The 15,985-nt window shown below is 37.4% G+C and overlaps 1 protein-coding gene across 3 annotated transcripts in view; it reads left to right on the top strand.

The window, feature by feature from the left end:
• MARCHF1 (membrane associated ring-CH-type finger 1) overlaps positions 1-15,985 on the top strand; it is an 864,354-nt gene that overhangs the window by 698,400 nt on the left and 149,969 nt on the right. The gene's annotated exons all lie outside the window — the stretch shown is intronic.

The following is a 15,985-nucleotide window of genomic DNA, read 5'->3' as shown; positions in this document are numbered from 1 at the left end:
ATTTGTTTTTTGTGTGGTTTATCACCCCCTATTTTTGAGCTGTTTCCATGTGTCCTACAGTGAGGATAATGTTGGCAGCTGTGTTGTTAATATAATTAATGTGCATAGTCTATTTGGATTGATTGACTAGGCCAAATAAATCCACTTTGAGACATTAACTACCCAATTGGGCTGTCTTTGTTGATCAGATTAACTGGATAATTGTCAAATCTCTATTGCACTAATTACTGCAGAGTCACATCATGTATTGCCTCATTCGATTCTCATTTCATTAAAATTTACAACCAAAGCTACATGAAGAAATAGTGACATATAAATACATATAAACAGACCAATTTAAGATGGAATTCAATAACCATGTGCATTGTTTCCCTTATTGTCTTTCTACTGAAATAAGAAAGGGAGAGTTATAAGAATGCATCCTTCTTCCTGTCACCAGAGAGAGGATGAACCAGAAGAACTCTATATCCACTATACCTAAAACCCATGAAGATAACTTCCTCACATCACATTGAAATTCATAGACTTAATGGCTCTTTATTTTTACCTTTAGCAAATGAAAATATAGTAATTAATTACTTTTTGGTTCATCACAGGCCTTTAATCTACCAGAAAAAAATTAACCAATCTTTAATAAATTATTTATTTTTTCAGCAAAGATCTTTTGTACTTGGTTTGTGCTACATTAAAAGAATATGACTTTGGACCATCCTGGCCAACATGGTGAAATCCCGTCTCTACTAAAAATACAAAAATTAGCCAGGCATGGTGGCGGGCACCTGTAGTCCCAGCTACTCGAGAGGCTGAGGCGGGAGAATCCCTTGAACCGGGGAGGTGGAGTTTGCAGTGAGCCGAGATAGCGCCACTGCACTCCAGCCTGGGTGACAAAGCAAGACTGCATCTCAAAAAAAAAAGATCTGACTTCTCACCTCTTGGAATTTACATTGAACTTGTGGGGGTTAGACAGGTAACTCGATGATCACAGTTCCATATTTAAGTACTTTCCTGATTCCCCAACTTGATATTTCCAATGTTTTTAAAGGATTTTGTTTAAAGTAAGAAAAAATGGAATACAAAAATTTCTCTTTGTGGCTGCCTATCTACAAAATTAGATAAAACACATTTGCCAAGCCCAAAAACAATTTGAAAATCACTAATCTGTGCACTGCAAGGTAAATGCTACGTGGTTTGGAGAGACTTCTAATAGAAGATATTTGTTTTGCAAAAACTTACTTGTTCTGAGAACATAACAAGATGACCACAAATAACAAAATTATTGTGATTATTTAATGACTACAAATATGTCATTTGGTTATCATATTTCTAAGTTTTGCAAAGTTAATTTTAACAGCACACTCATTTTCTGCATGGGCCTACACTGTATAAAAAAACATTTTCCTTATGTCAGTTGAGTCTTTTCTTTGACTTGTATTTTTAATGGAAAGATACATGACATCAGTAATAATATTTAATGTTTATTGAATACTATTTGTCAAGTACTGAGTTCAACATTTTAGCTAGGAGATGAAATTTTTCAAAGTAGGTGTTTAGAAAATTAGAGCTTATTATAGTTTGATAAGTATATATTTAAGGTAGTTAAAGGAGCTTTGAAGAAAAATGTTGTTAGCTTGGTGCAAAAGTAATTGTGAGTTTTGCCATTTCTTTCAATGGCAAAACCCACAATTACTTTTGCACCAAGCTAATAACAGAAATTTGGTGCCTCCATTCAACTTTCCACTTATCTTATTCCCTATTATGTTTATTCACTCCCATGTGAACCCAAATGAAGAAACAGAGCAACATATAATTTGTAGATAGATCTTTTTCTGCCCAAGTATAACAAGAAGTTTTGTTTGCTGCTTAATGCATAATCAAATTATTTTTTATTACACCTGAGGTAAAAACATTATTTGATATTGAAAATTATTTTGTTATTAACACAACAAAAGATTGGATTTAAAATTTCTGGAGTTTAGAACTTTATTATGTCTTACTAATATTAATAAGATCACTCAGTAAGCATCTGCTATATATAATTTATTAAGCACTTACTAAGTGTTAAGCATTCCAGTAGGTACTATATACATGTTATTACTAAACCTGACAAGAACCCTTCTAGACAGATTTACAATTTGAAGATTATGAAACTAAGACTTATACTAAATCATTTGCCCTCAGTCCAGAAACAAGTTAGTGGAAGAGCCTGCATATTTATCCAGGCGCTGTTCTCCAGGAGTTATTTGTCCACAGATCAACGTGCCAAACCACCTCCATAATCCTCTCTGACTTTTCTTCAGTGTGACACACACAAAAGTGTAAATTGGCATCACAGATTATGTAGGACCAATACTATCAAAGAAAAGGGGAGTGATTTCAAAAATAATTGGAGAATTGGCCGGGTGTGGTGGCTCACTCCTGTAATCCCAGCACTTTGGGAGGCTGAGGCAGGTGGATCATCTGAGGTCAGGAGTTTGAGATCAGCCTGGCCAATATGGTGAAGTCCCATCTCTACTAAAATACAAAAATTAGCCTGGGGTGGTGGTGCATGCCTGTAATCCCAGCTACTTGGGAGGCTGAGACATGAGAATCGCTTCAACCCGGGAGGCGGAGGTTGCAGTGAGCTGAGTTCACACTACTGCACTCCAAGCCTGGGTGACAGAATGAGACTCTGTCTAAAAAAATAAAAGTAAAAATAAAATAAATAATCGGAGAATTAATGCAGTTGTATTAAGAAAAGATTGGGAGATTTATTTAGCTAGTCAATAGTAAACTATTTGGGTTTCTTGAGAAGGGGAATAGGATAATTAAAATGGAGCGTAATAATATGAGGCATTGTAAACTTGTCACACGTTTAAGATTTATGCATTTCACTACATTAAGTCTTCACTTAACTGCCATCAGCATGTTCTGAGAAACTGCACCTTTATGCAAAAAAAAAGGATAATAAAATCAGATTTTTTTTTGTCACAAATGTTGTAACAAAATGATGTTTAATGAAGGGAGTTGAGGACCTACTGTCCATCATTTTTCTTAAAGCTAATTTCCAAGAGCCTATTCACAATGTTAAGCAGGACTTACTGTATATGTAAATTTTACCTAACAAAGTAAATGTACACAAATATTCAATGCTGTTTAATAGTTAATCATATGCATTCTGAATTATTTAGAAATGAGGTGTACTTTTGTGTGCAGCTTACTTTGACATGCATCATGGAAACAAGATACATTTATGAATGGATAAAGGGATGGATAGCTGAATAAATATGTGATAAAGTAAAATTAGAAAAGTTTCAGAAATGTGGATGTTGGATAGACTGGTGTTTACTGCATAATTCTTTCAACTTTTGTGTTTATTTGAGAATTTCATAAAATGCTAGAAAAAAGTAGATTCATTGGTAGCAATATATAGGATAGATTGGAGGAGCAAAGGGAAGAGATTAATGCCCAGAGGCACTAAAATAAACCGGATATGGGCTATTGAGTACTTGAGCAATGTTGGTGACAAGAAGAAAGAAATATTGATCATGATATTGGTCATTTCATGATTTAAAATGAAGAAATAGGAGTTATCCGATAAAATTAGAAATGAAATACGGAATGAAATAGAGATGAATCTTATGAAGAAATTTCTAGCCTGGTAAAAAGAACAAATGGTAGTGCTCTCAAAATCTGGTGTTGAGGAATTGGTGTGACATGTAGCCAAATGCTGGCTTTCTTTTGAGGCATTTCTGTAGCAGTTTTGTTTGTTTGTATGTTTGTTTTGTTTTTTTCTTTTCTTGAGACTGTCCAAACTGGAATTCTTTCTGACATAGGCAACATACTTTCCAGTTGATATTTCATGATTTTTCTAGAGCTCCTTTTACTTGCTACACCAACATATAATCCCTGCCACATGTTCTTCCTACAATGGGACATTGACACTCTTCTATTAAGTGGAGGGCCCTATGTTCCCTTCTCCTTGAAACTAGGTGAACCTTTGCTACTTCCTTGACCAACTGAAGGTGGCTTAAGAGATACTACATGGTGACTCCCAAGGCAAGGTCATAAAGGGTGATACAACTCTTGCCTTTCATGGTACATACCTTGAGAGCCATAAAGGCTATGCTGGCTGCCCTGAAGCCCCCATGCTGGAGAAATCACACAGTTTCCAGAGAGAGAGAGAGAGGCCCAAGGAGCTTCCGCTGTTTCAGCCCCAGCCTAGCAGGTAGACCTGTGAGTGAGTGAGTGAGTGAGTGAGTGAGTGAGTGAGCCTCCACATGATGTCTGCCTTGAGCCTTCAATCCTTTTTAGCTGATACCAAGCAGCTCCCCAAGGATTATCTTTGCTGAGCCATGTCCAGAATGCAGAGTTGTGAGCAAAATAAATTGTCAACATTTTAAGCCACTAAGTTTTGAAATAATGTGTTACTCAGCTATCATAAGTCGAACACATGCATGGACTTTTTCCAAGCAGGTCACTTTACCCCAACAGGAAGACCTGATTTCTTTAAGGACTATTTAAATTGACAGAAAACATGAGCCTTGTTCCTTATCAGTATAAATACACCTCGTTCCAACTAGTTTTTTTTCTTCATTCTGCATTATTGTCAAGATTTGGGTAGTCCCTTATCTTTAATATTTTTTAGATGAGAGACAGTCTAATCTCTACAGCTTCCAAAATCTAGATCATTGACGTAGTTTGGCTGCATCCCCACCAAAATCTCATCTTGAATTCCCACATGTTGTGGGAAGGAATGGGTGGGAGGTAACTGAATCATGGGGGCAGGTCTTTCTTGTGCTGTTCTTATGATAGTGAATATGTCTCACAAGATCTGATGGTTTTATAAGAGGGAGTTTCCCTGCACAAGCTCTCTTCTCTTGTCGACCACCATGTGAGACGTGCCTTTTACCTTCCACCATGATTGTGAGGCCTCCCCAGCCACGTGGAACTGTAAGTCCATTAAACCTCTTTCTTTTGCAAATTGCCCAGTCTCAAATATGTCTTTATCACCAGTGTGAAAACAGACTAATACATCATAAATATCAAACTGAGGTCTACCACCAATCCTTAGTGGCACTTCTATGCAAAGTAGAAAGGGCACCACTTACTCAAGATATTATACTTCTATTTGTCAAAAAATTATCAAAATAGACTGATTTTATTACAACAATACATTTTAATGCCACTTGACTGAAATTATTTTGCTATACTAAACTATAATATCTATGTATTAGCCCGTTCTCACACTGCTAATAAAGACATACCCAAGACTGGGTAATTTATAAAGGAAAAAGGTTTAATTGGCTCACAGTTTAGCATGGCTTGGGAGGCCTCAGGAAACTTACGGTTATGGCAGAAGGGGAGACAAACATGTCCTTCTTCACATGGCAGCAGGAATAGAACTGCTGAGTAAAGGGGGAAAAGCCCCTTATAAAACAATCAGATGTCATGAGAACTCACTATTATGAGAACAGCAGCATGGGGGTAACTGCCCCCATGATTCAATTACCTCCCACTGGGTCCCTTCCACAGCATGTGAGGATTATGGGAACTAATCTGGCCCAAGCTGTACTTTGGCCCCTTTTAACCATGGCTGAAGCTGAAGCTTAAGCAGCTGGGATGCAGGGCACCACATCTCGAGGCTGCACAGAGCAGGGGGTCCCTGGGCCCGTGGCACTAAACCGTTTCTCCCCCGAGGCTTCTAGGCCTGTGATGGGAGGGGCTGCCATGAAGGTCTCTGCCGGGCCCTAGAGACATTTTCCCCATTGTCCCTTGGTGATTAACATTTGGCCCCTCATTACTTATGCAAATTTCTGCAGCCGGCTTGAATTTCTCCCCAGAAAATGGGTTTTTCTTTTCCTATCACATTGTCCGGCTGCAAATTTTCCAAACTTTCATGCTCTGTTTCCTCTTGAATACTTTGCTGCTTAGAAATGTCTTCCACCAGACACCCTAAATGATCTCTCTCAAGTTCAAAGTTTCACATATCTCTACGGCAAGGGCAAAATGCTGCTCTTTGTTAGAGCATACTAAGAACCACTTTTATTCCAGTTCCCAACAAGTTCCTCATCTCCATCTGAGACCAGCTCAGCCTGGATTTCATTGTTCGTTTCACTATCAGCATTTTTGTAAAAGCCGTTCAACAAGTCTCTGTAAGAAGTTCTAAAGTTCCCCACATCTTCCTCACTTTTGAGCCCTCCAAGTCTCTAGGAAGTTCCAAACTTTCCCACATTTTCCTGTCTTCTGAGTCCTTCAAACTATTCCAGCCTCTGCCTATTACCCAGTTCCAAAGTTACTTCCACATTTTCTGGTATCCTTACAGCAACACCCCACTCTACTGCTACCAATTTACTGTATTAGTCTGTTCTCATACTGCTATGAAGAAGTACCTGAGACTGGGTAACTTATGAAAGACAGAGGTTTAATTGACTCACAGTTCAGCATGGCTGGGCAAGCCTCAGGAAACTTACAATCATGGTGGAAGAAGAAGCGAACACATCCTTCTTCACATGGCAGTAGGAAGAGAAGTGCCAAGCAAAAGGGGAAAAGCCCCTTATAAAACCATCAGGTCTCACGAGTACTCACTATCATGAGAACAGCAGCATGGGGGTAACCACCCCCCATAATTCAGTTACCTCCCACCGGGTCCTTTCCATGACATATGGGGATTATGGGAACTACAATTCAAGATGAGATTTGGGGGGAACATAGCCAATCTCTATCAGTCTATGATGTGAATATCACCCCTAGGGGGCAGTATACTACCTGTGTAACTGTACATGCCAGTTCTGAAAACTCTGCTCAAGGTTTTCCTAAAAAGCTTCCCTTACTTGGCTTGAGATAGATAGAAACATTCTCCCAACCACACGTTATAGCCCTTTTTTTCTATCAATCTTTCTTTCTTTATATAGCCTGAAAGTGGTTAATGGTATAAAAAAGTCAGAAAACTAGTCAGGAAAAGGGAGATATCTTAGCAATTCCTATATGCACATGATAGCACAGCCCTTTAAAATATGGACATACTGTTTACCTGTTTACAGATGCTGTTCACAAATAAGTTAGTTCCCTTTAATATCTGGTTAGCATTCATCTAATGAGCACCTAATATGCCATATTTATTACATATAAATAATATCTAATATATTTATTAAATATGTTAATATTACATAATGTATTACATGTGCTATTAGGTGCTCAATAATATATATGTATGTATGTATGTATTAGACACAGTGCTAGGCAACTAGAAATACAATGATGAGCCATACAATTTACAGTGTAATGAGTCATTCATGCAATAATAAATTATAGAAATACATAATGGTAAACTTCAATAAGTGTTGTGAAAGTGTTTTAAGTCATAGTGAAGCATCACGTAACACAAGTCTGGATTAAAAATGAAGATACAGGATTTATCCCTTAGAAGTGGTGGCTCTAAATATAAGAAATGATATTCCAGGCAGAATATGTAGAAAAAAAGTTCAGAAATCTAAAGATAGAATAGCAAGAAACACTCCTAGTTCCACAGAGGAAGGATGACAAGGAGCCTGGAAGAATTCAGACGTGGCAAGAGAGAGATGAGCAAATCTAGAGAGTGATGACCCACAGAATACCAAAGAGAGTATGTTTCAACAAGAGCTGGTGTTCCAGGGAGCAGAATTCCCCAAAGAGCTTAGGGAAGAGTCATACTGAGAAAGATTATTAGGTTTGACAAAGACACAAGTACTAGTTACCTATAACTTCAAAGAAATAGTCCTGAATGTTTTTAAAAGACACAAGGAAGATATTATAGTGTCACAAATAAGAGGGATCCAAATTGGACTGTGGCATCTCAGAAGGCTTTCTGGGTATGTTAAGCCTAAGCTTAGTTTTAAAAAATAAATTAATATTAGATTTAAAACAAGAAATGTAGCAAAGCTATAGAGAAACAAAAGAGCATGATATTCTGGAACTGCTGGTAGTTGGATCAAACGGTTGCATCTGGAAAAGTGACAGAGAGGGAACCCTGAAATAAGTACAGACCAGATCATAGAAGATCCTTGGACTAAGTGAAAGAGAACTTTACTATGAAAGTTATAAGGAACATTAAAAGATTTAAAACAGGAAAGCAATGTGAAAAGGCTTGAGTTTTAGTAAAAGCCCTGTCATTAGTCAATTTAGAAAAGAAAAGAAAAAAAAACAAAACAGATAAAAAGCAAGAGATAGTTAACAGGCAATTGCAGCTGGCCCAAGTGAAACATGGAAGTTTAAATTAAGAAGTGGAGATAAAGGCCGGGCGCGGTTGCTCACGCCTGTAATCCCAGCACTTTGGGAGGCCGAGGCGGGCGGATCACGAGGTCAGGAGATCGAGACCACGGTGAAACCCCGTCTCTACTAAAAAAAAAAAAAAAAAAAATTAGCCGGGCGCGGTGACGGGCGCCTGTAGTCCCAGCTAGTCGGGAGGCTGAGGCAGGAGAATGGCGTGAACCCGGGAGGCGGAGCTTGCAGTGAGTCTAGATCGTGCCACTGCACTCCAGCCTGGGCGATAGAGCGAGACATCATCTCAAAAAAAAAAAAAAAAAAGTGGAGATAAATATGAGATATTCTTTAAAATAGCAGTCCCCAACCTTTTATCGTTGCCAGTCTGTGACTCAGAGGTCAGGGACCCCTGCTTTAAAAGGTCACTTATGTAAGGAGTTGAAGACTCTGGAGTTTGAGGGGTAGACAAGAGAGAAGACTAAGATGATATTCAGATTTCTGTTATTACCAGGATGAAGCTGTGGGGCCACGTGCTGCCATCTACTGCTAAAAAAGAGTAAGTGGCAGTAGGCTCTAGACAGGGTGATCTGGCAATAGGAAAAAAATGGACGCAGAACATACTCAGAGATTTTCTTCTGGAAAAGAATCAAACAGAAGTGTCTTCCTATCTGCTAAAATATTCCTGAAATATCTAGTGATCTGTTGAGATCCATACCACCAGTTCAAACATGAGGTCCAGAAATTCCCATTTCAGATTCTGCCAAAACATTCTAGCAGGAAAGGAAACAATTTCAACTTCTCCTCTTTCAACTGATTTGGGTGTTTTGAGAGCCAAACACTACACATAATGATTTATGGCCACAACTTACAACTCCACTGGATGCTTCATCCCTCTTGCCCAAATCCCATACCATGATGACAAATGCAAATGCCCGAAGTATACAGCTCATTAGTTCATGCATTCATTTTTGGGAAATCAGGACAGGTATGGAAATGAAATGTTTGTTAAAACCATCAAATAAAATTATTTTATCTACAAGGAGCTGCTATTACGCCTAGTGAAAAACTACTGTGGTCGTCTAGCTGACTGAACAACCTGATAAATAAAACTGTTAATATGTGGATGAACGGTGAGGCAGGAACTTAAATTTCATTAAACCTCCATAATTCCAAGAATCCAATACTGAGAAAGAAAATGTAGAAAAATACAAGGTATTCCTGAAAGCATAAAGTAGATCCCAAAGAGACACAGGCAATGAAGAGAACAGTATTCAGTGTACTACTGTCAGCTTTATGCCACATAACTCACAAAAATAGCTTATTTTCTGTCCAGAAAATGCACCAGGATGGTAGAGGAGATATACTGAATGTTTATTCTAAAATTACCTAGTGTGAGACTTAAGACATTTGTTTCCTTAAAGGAGTCTGCCTGACATTTGAACTTCCTTATAAAATTACATTAAATATGTATCAGCTTAGAGGGCCTACCAAAATAGAATAATGCATTTTCAATTTAGTCTTGGTTACACTTGACCTGTTTTAAAGTGCTCCTCTAATGAAATGGAAGCTATACCAAAATTAATTCTATGCAAGAGGCAGAACAGATTCTGTGTTATTTAATCATAATGTATACCATCCACTTTCCTGGGTATAGAAACAACACCGAGATGGCGATTGCTTTAATCTGGCAGGCCTGATAACATTGTCATCATAATCAAAATGAAGCTCAAGTGTTTTCCTGACCTGAATCTAACACCCATGTTTTAGTATAAGAAATAGGGAAGAACAGAGAACCAAGGAATTCCATCTGTGGCAGTTTTAGCTTATAGTTGCACTGATAGTTCTGTATCAAGGGCAACTGAGCTAAGAAGGAAGGGTCCAGAACCCAGTCTTCTTCATTACCATCACCAATTTATCTGCTAAATTCTAGGCACCATTCTTGGAATTTTTCATATGAATTCACTCATGAATGAATTCATCCTTCCTACCTTGCTAAGTTGTTAAGAAACTATGCCTTTACAGATGAGGAGTCTGAGGCCGGAAGAGTTGTAAAATTACACAACTGGCAAGTTGGAAATCTGGGATTCCAAAGCTATATCTTTTTCTCTGCCATGCTGCCTAATTTAGTAATATGTTGGCATGTAGTGTGTGTCCAGCACTCTGCTGGAGTTTAAATGTGCAAAAGGTAGAAAGTCATAGTCCTCAATAGGGCTTTTACACTAGTGGGAGAGACTGACATAGACAAGTAGAGATATAAACAAAATAATATCACATGATGTAAAGTGTTGCTGAAAAATAAAATGTTGGCACAGAGAAGTATTGGGAAAAATAGGCATCTTTGTTTGCATTAAATATAGCATGAATTAACAAGACTTCTCTAGGGAAGAGATATTTTAAAGAAAAATGTGTTTATTGCTTACAAAAGCACTAAACATGGTGAAAGCTGTTGTAGCAGGGGACAGTAAACTCCAAGCTTCCAAGGCAAGGAGCTTGGTGTCCTCCAAGCTGGTACCATGGAAGGCCAGTTTGGTGAAAATGTGATATGTAAAGGGAGAGAGAGGAATGAAGTAAGATGGGAATAAATTATGACCAAATCACACAGAGACTTGCAGAACCTTCTGGATTTTATTCTGATAACGGGGGAAGCTGTAGAATTTCCGTAGGAAAATGACATGATCTAATTTACATCTTTAAAATTTTGCTCTAGTTTCTGTGTGGAGAATAAATTGCGTATTTTTTGTCTGCTTGATCACAGTTTTTGAGAGGAGTGTATAAAATCTCAAATGACAATTGTTAACTTACCTATTTCTCCCTGAAAGTTTTGATTTATATGTTTTGAGCTTGTATTATAGGCACATAAATTCTTATGTCATGCCTTCTTTTTCTATTTTTTCTTTTTTCAGTATATAACATCAGTGTTTTCTCATGTGATATTTTTGCCTTAAATTCTATTTTCTTCGATTTTAAAATTGCTACCCTGGCTTTTTTTGTGATTAATAGTTTCCTTTTTTGTTGTCAAATCTTTTTTAATCCAATCTGAGTGTCTATATCTGTCTTACTTAATTATATATGAACTTAATTTTTTCTCTCTTGCTTTTTCTCTTTTATTTTCTTTCCTTCAATAGGCCTAGTTTAGTTCTTATTTTATTTATTATTTCTTTTTGGGACAGGGTCTCACCTTGTCACCTAGGGAGTGCAGTGATGCCACCATAGCTCATCGTAATCTCAAATTCCTGGGCTCAAGCCATCCTCCAGCCTCAGCCTCCCAAGTAGCTGGGACTGCAGTAATTTGCCACCATGCCCTGCTAATTTTTTAATTATTTATTTATTTTGTAGAAATAAGGTCTTGCTATGTTGCCACAGCTGGCCTTGAACTCTTGGCCTCCAGCAATCCTCTTGCTTTAGCCGCCCAAAGTGCTTGGATTACATGCATGACCTACTATGCACAGCCTCTTATGACTTTAAAACTATACATTATCTTCTTGCTGCTATGCTGCTTGATCTCAGCTGAAGAACTATAGTATGTTTTCTTAATCTTCTGATTTTTTTTTTTTTTGAGACAGAGGTTTGCTCTTGTTGCCCAGGCTGGAGTGCAATGGCACGACCTCAGCTCACTGCAACATCTGCGTCCCGCGTTCAAGGGATTCTCCTGCCTCAGCCTCCCTAGTACCTGGGATTACAGGTGCCTGCCACCACACCCGGCTAAGCTTTTTTTTGTGTGTATTTTTAGTAGAGAAGGGGTTTCACCACTTTGGTCAGGCTGTAGAACTCCTGACCTCAGGTGATCCACCCACCTCGGTCTCCCAAAGTGCTGAGGTTTCAGACATGAACCACCACACCTGGCCAATATTCTGATTTCTGACATAGATGAGTAGAAATATAAACAAAATAATATCACATGATGTAAAGTGTTGCTGAAAAATAAAATGTTGGCACAGAGAAATATTGGGAAAAATAGGCATCTTTGTTTGTTTGTTTGTATTAAATATAGCATGAATTGACAAGACTTCTCTAGGGAAGAGATATTTTAAAGAAAAATGTGTTTATTGCTTACAAAAGCACTAAACATGGTGAAAGCTGTTGTAGCAGGGGACAGTAAACTCCAAGCTCCCAAGGCAAGAAGGAGCTTGGTGTCTTCCAAGCTGGTACCATGGAAGGCCAGTTTGGTGAAAATGTGATATGTAAAGGGAGAGAGAGGAATGAAGTAAGATGGGAATAAATCATGACCAAATTTACTTAAATTTACTAATTTACTAATATCTATCTACACATTCCCTGTAATAAAACCACTACTTTAGCGCAGACATATCCCTTTGTTACTGCCCAGTTCCAATTTTGTTAATATTTTCTAGAACTTAAGAACTTAATTTTCAGTTGCTGTTAATGAACTTTCTAGTTTAATCAGGTCCTAGCAATTTTGTGCTTGTTCTTTTCTCGCTCTCTCCTCCACAACAAGTTGCTGAAGAATTTGGCTACTCCACGTTCCCCTGATATTTGTAGTGCCTTTGGGGTTTGCTTATTTATTTTTTACTTATTTAAATACCTACTGCAAGAGTAATTTTATTATATGAGCTTAACAAAAATTCTGAAATCATAAATGCCTAAGAATATTTTTATGCCTTCAAATTTGAGGAATTATCCAGCTGGATATTCTTCAATACTTTAACATTATTACTTCATTATTCTTACATCCTGCTACTATCAAAATGTTTGACAATCTGATTCTTGTTTTTATACAGATTTGCAATTTCCCTCTGAATGCTTTTGGAATATTCTCATTGTCTTTGATATTCTTAAATTTCATTAAATGTGCTAGGTAAGGGTTTTCCTTTTTCCTCTTATTTAGCATCTGTCAACTCTTCTGACTTGAGGAGTCTTCTGTCTTTTGTTAAGTTTATCTTTATTAAATTTTGTGTATATTTTCTATATCTTTAGAGCTATCATCTAGAAGATTTCTTCAACATTATCTTGCAAATTACTAATGTTTTCTTCAAGTATATCCAGGCTGGTATTTTTCCTTCTATTATGTTCTTTATTTCAACCATAACATATTAATGTCTAATATTACCAATTATATGATTTAAGTTCCTGATTTCATGTTGCTGGAATCTTAACCTTTCCTGCCTAAGCACAAATATACATATTATACTTATTTAAATTATAAGTCTAATTATTATGCTTCAAATGTGTGTATTGTTCAGTTTAACCCATAGTGGCATTAGTCAGGTATCTAGTGTCTGATTTGTGAGCCCATTTCCCTGGAGGTATCAGTTACTCTGTGCAGTCACTGGCACTAGGGGTGGAGATAAGCACCAAGGCAGAAAACTCCAAACCCCCAACCACTATGGATAACCCCTGTTTGCTGCCACTCCCCCAGGCAAACTCATTGGTCCTTTTCACCTCCACTTTTAAGAAAGAGGTGACTGAGCAGACTGTCTTTGATACTAACTAATGGCCCCGGGGATTTAGAAAGGAAGAGGCTGCAAGCTCCAGGACGCCTGCTGCAGTTTGGTCAGCTCCACTTGTCTTCATCAACTTCTCAGCCCATCACTTTTTTTTCTTTTTTTTTAAATTTATATAAATTTATGGGGTACCAGTGAAGTTTTGTAACATGGGTAGATTGCATAGTGTTGAAGTCAGGGCTTTTAGGCTATCCATCACCTGAATAACATACATTGTACCCATTTTTGTTTCCTTGTTGTTTGCATTTTGCTTTCTTATGTTTTTATAGCCTTGATTGTTCATAAACAACTATCTTCCAGGTGTTGGTGGTTATTTTGATGGTGAAAGGGAAAGTAAGGATTTTCTGAAGGCAGTGAAGAAAAGGAGCTTAAAGGGACTTTAAAGATCACTAGGGGCCTCCCTCTACCACCTACCAGATTCACCAGTTCAAGGCCTGAGGAGTTGCCCAGGGTGGACCAAGTTGGGTTTTTGTTCGTTATTTCTGTTAACTCGTGGAATTCATGTTCCTACTCCTTTCTTTGGTTTTTCCAAGTTTGATTTTGAAGGAGGTGGCCAGGAACCCGTGCTAGTTTATCATCATAAAAGGACTGGGAGTTTTGATTTTGGGGTATTTTTTTCCTCATGTTTCTTTCATTTGAAACAATACTGTTCATATTCTCCAACTCCAATTCATGAATTATATTCAGACAGATTCCAAAATTAATATTTTATACATCCAGTCTGTGGTATATGGCAAGTACTTTAAGAAAACTCTTGCCTCCTATGATAAGCTGCTTACTAATTTATCTAGTAGATCACAGCTTTATTTCTTCTTTATTTAGATGTTATAACATCTCACCTATTTTTGTCACCTGCATTTCCTAAAATGACTATTTTAGGGTTGATGTAAAAACAAATCTTATTTAATAAGATTCTTTCTTCTGTTAGTGTTTTGTTTAAGTATAAAAAGCTAAAGAAGTTCCTCTGTTTTTGTTATTGGAACATGGCTAAATGAATAAAAAGCCAAAAAAGAAAAAGAACAACAAAATAAAAGCCTAGTGTTAAGCCGATTAAAAGGTCTGGAGATTACAAACTGTTTAACATTAAATTAAAATGCATTTGCATTAAAATCCTGGTCAACATCCTTAGATTTAATTAGATAATACTTGCTCAATTAGGCTTTTGCTAAATGTTTAACAGGCTAATATTGAGTAAAAATCAATGGACAGTTATTTAATCAGTAACTCTCTGTCCAGAAATATATTCTTAGAAATGAAGGAATTGAACTCAGCTCTGCACCAAGCAGACCTAATAGACATCTACAGAACTCTCCACCCCAAATCAACAGAATATACATTTTTTCAGCACCACACCACACCTATTCCAAAATTGACCACATAGGTGGAAGTAAAGCTCTCCTCAGCAAATGTAAAAGAACAGAAATTATAACACACTGTCTCTCAGACCACAGTGCAATCAAACCAGAACTCAGGATTAAGAAGCTCACTCCAAACCGCTCAACTACAAGGAAACTGAGCAACCTACTCTTGAATGACTACTGGGTACACAACGAAATGAAGGCGGAAAGAAAGATGTTCATTGAAAGCAATGAGAACAAAGACACAACATACCAGAATCTCTGGGACACATTCAAAGCAGTGTGTAGAGGGAAATTTATAGCATTAAATGCCCACAAGAGAAAGCAGGAAAGATCCAAAATTGACACCCTAACATCACAATTAAAAGAACTAGAAAAGCAAGAGCAAACACATTCAAAAGCTAGCAGAAGGCAAGAAATAACTAAAATCAGAGCAGAACTGAAGGAAATAGAGACACAAAAAAACCCTTCAAAAAATTAATGAATCCAGGAGCTGGTTTTTTGAAAAGATCAACAAAATTGATAGACCTCTAGCAAGACTAATAAAGAAGAAAAGAGAGAAGAATCAAATAGACGCAATAAAAAATCATAAAGGGGATATCACCACCGATCCCACAGAAATACAAACTACCATCAGAGAATACTACAAACACCTCTATGCAAATAAACCAGAAAATCTAGAAGAAGTGGATAAATTCCTTGACACATACACCCTCCCAAGACTAAACCAGGAAGAAGTTGAATCTCTGAATAGACCAATAACAGGCTCTGAAATTGTAGGCAATAATCAATAGCTTACCAACCAAAAAGAGTCCAGGACCAGATGGATTCACAGCTGAATTCTACCAAAGGTACAAGGAGGAACTGGTACCATTCCTTCTGAAACTATTCCAATCAATAGAAAAAGAGGGAATCCTCCCTAACTCATTTTATGAGGCCAGCATCATC

The sequence above is a fragment of the Symphalangus syndactylus genome, chromosome 4, assembly GCF_028878055.3.
Source record: "Symphalangus syndactylus isolate Jambi chromosome 4, NHGRI_mSymSyn1-v2.1_pri, whole genome shotgun sequence".
NCBI classification, from domain to species: Eukaryota; Metazoa; Chordata; class Mammalia; order Primates; family Hylobatidae; genus Symphalangus; species Symphalangus syndactylus.
This window is presented reverse-complemented; position numbering and strand designations above follow the sequence as displayed.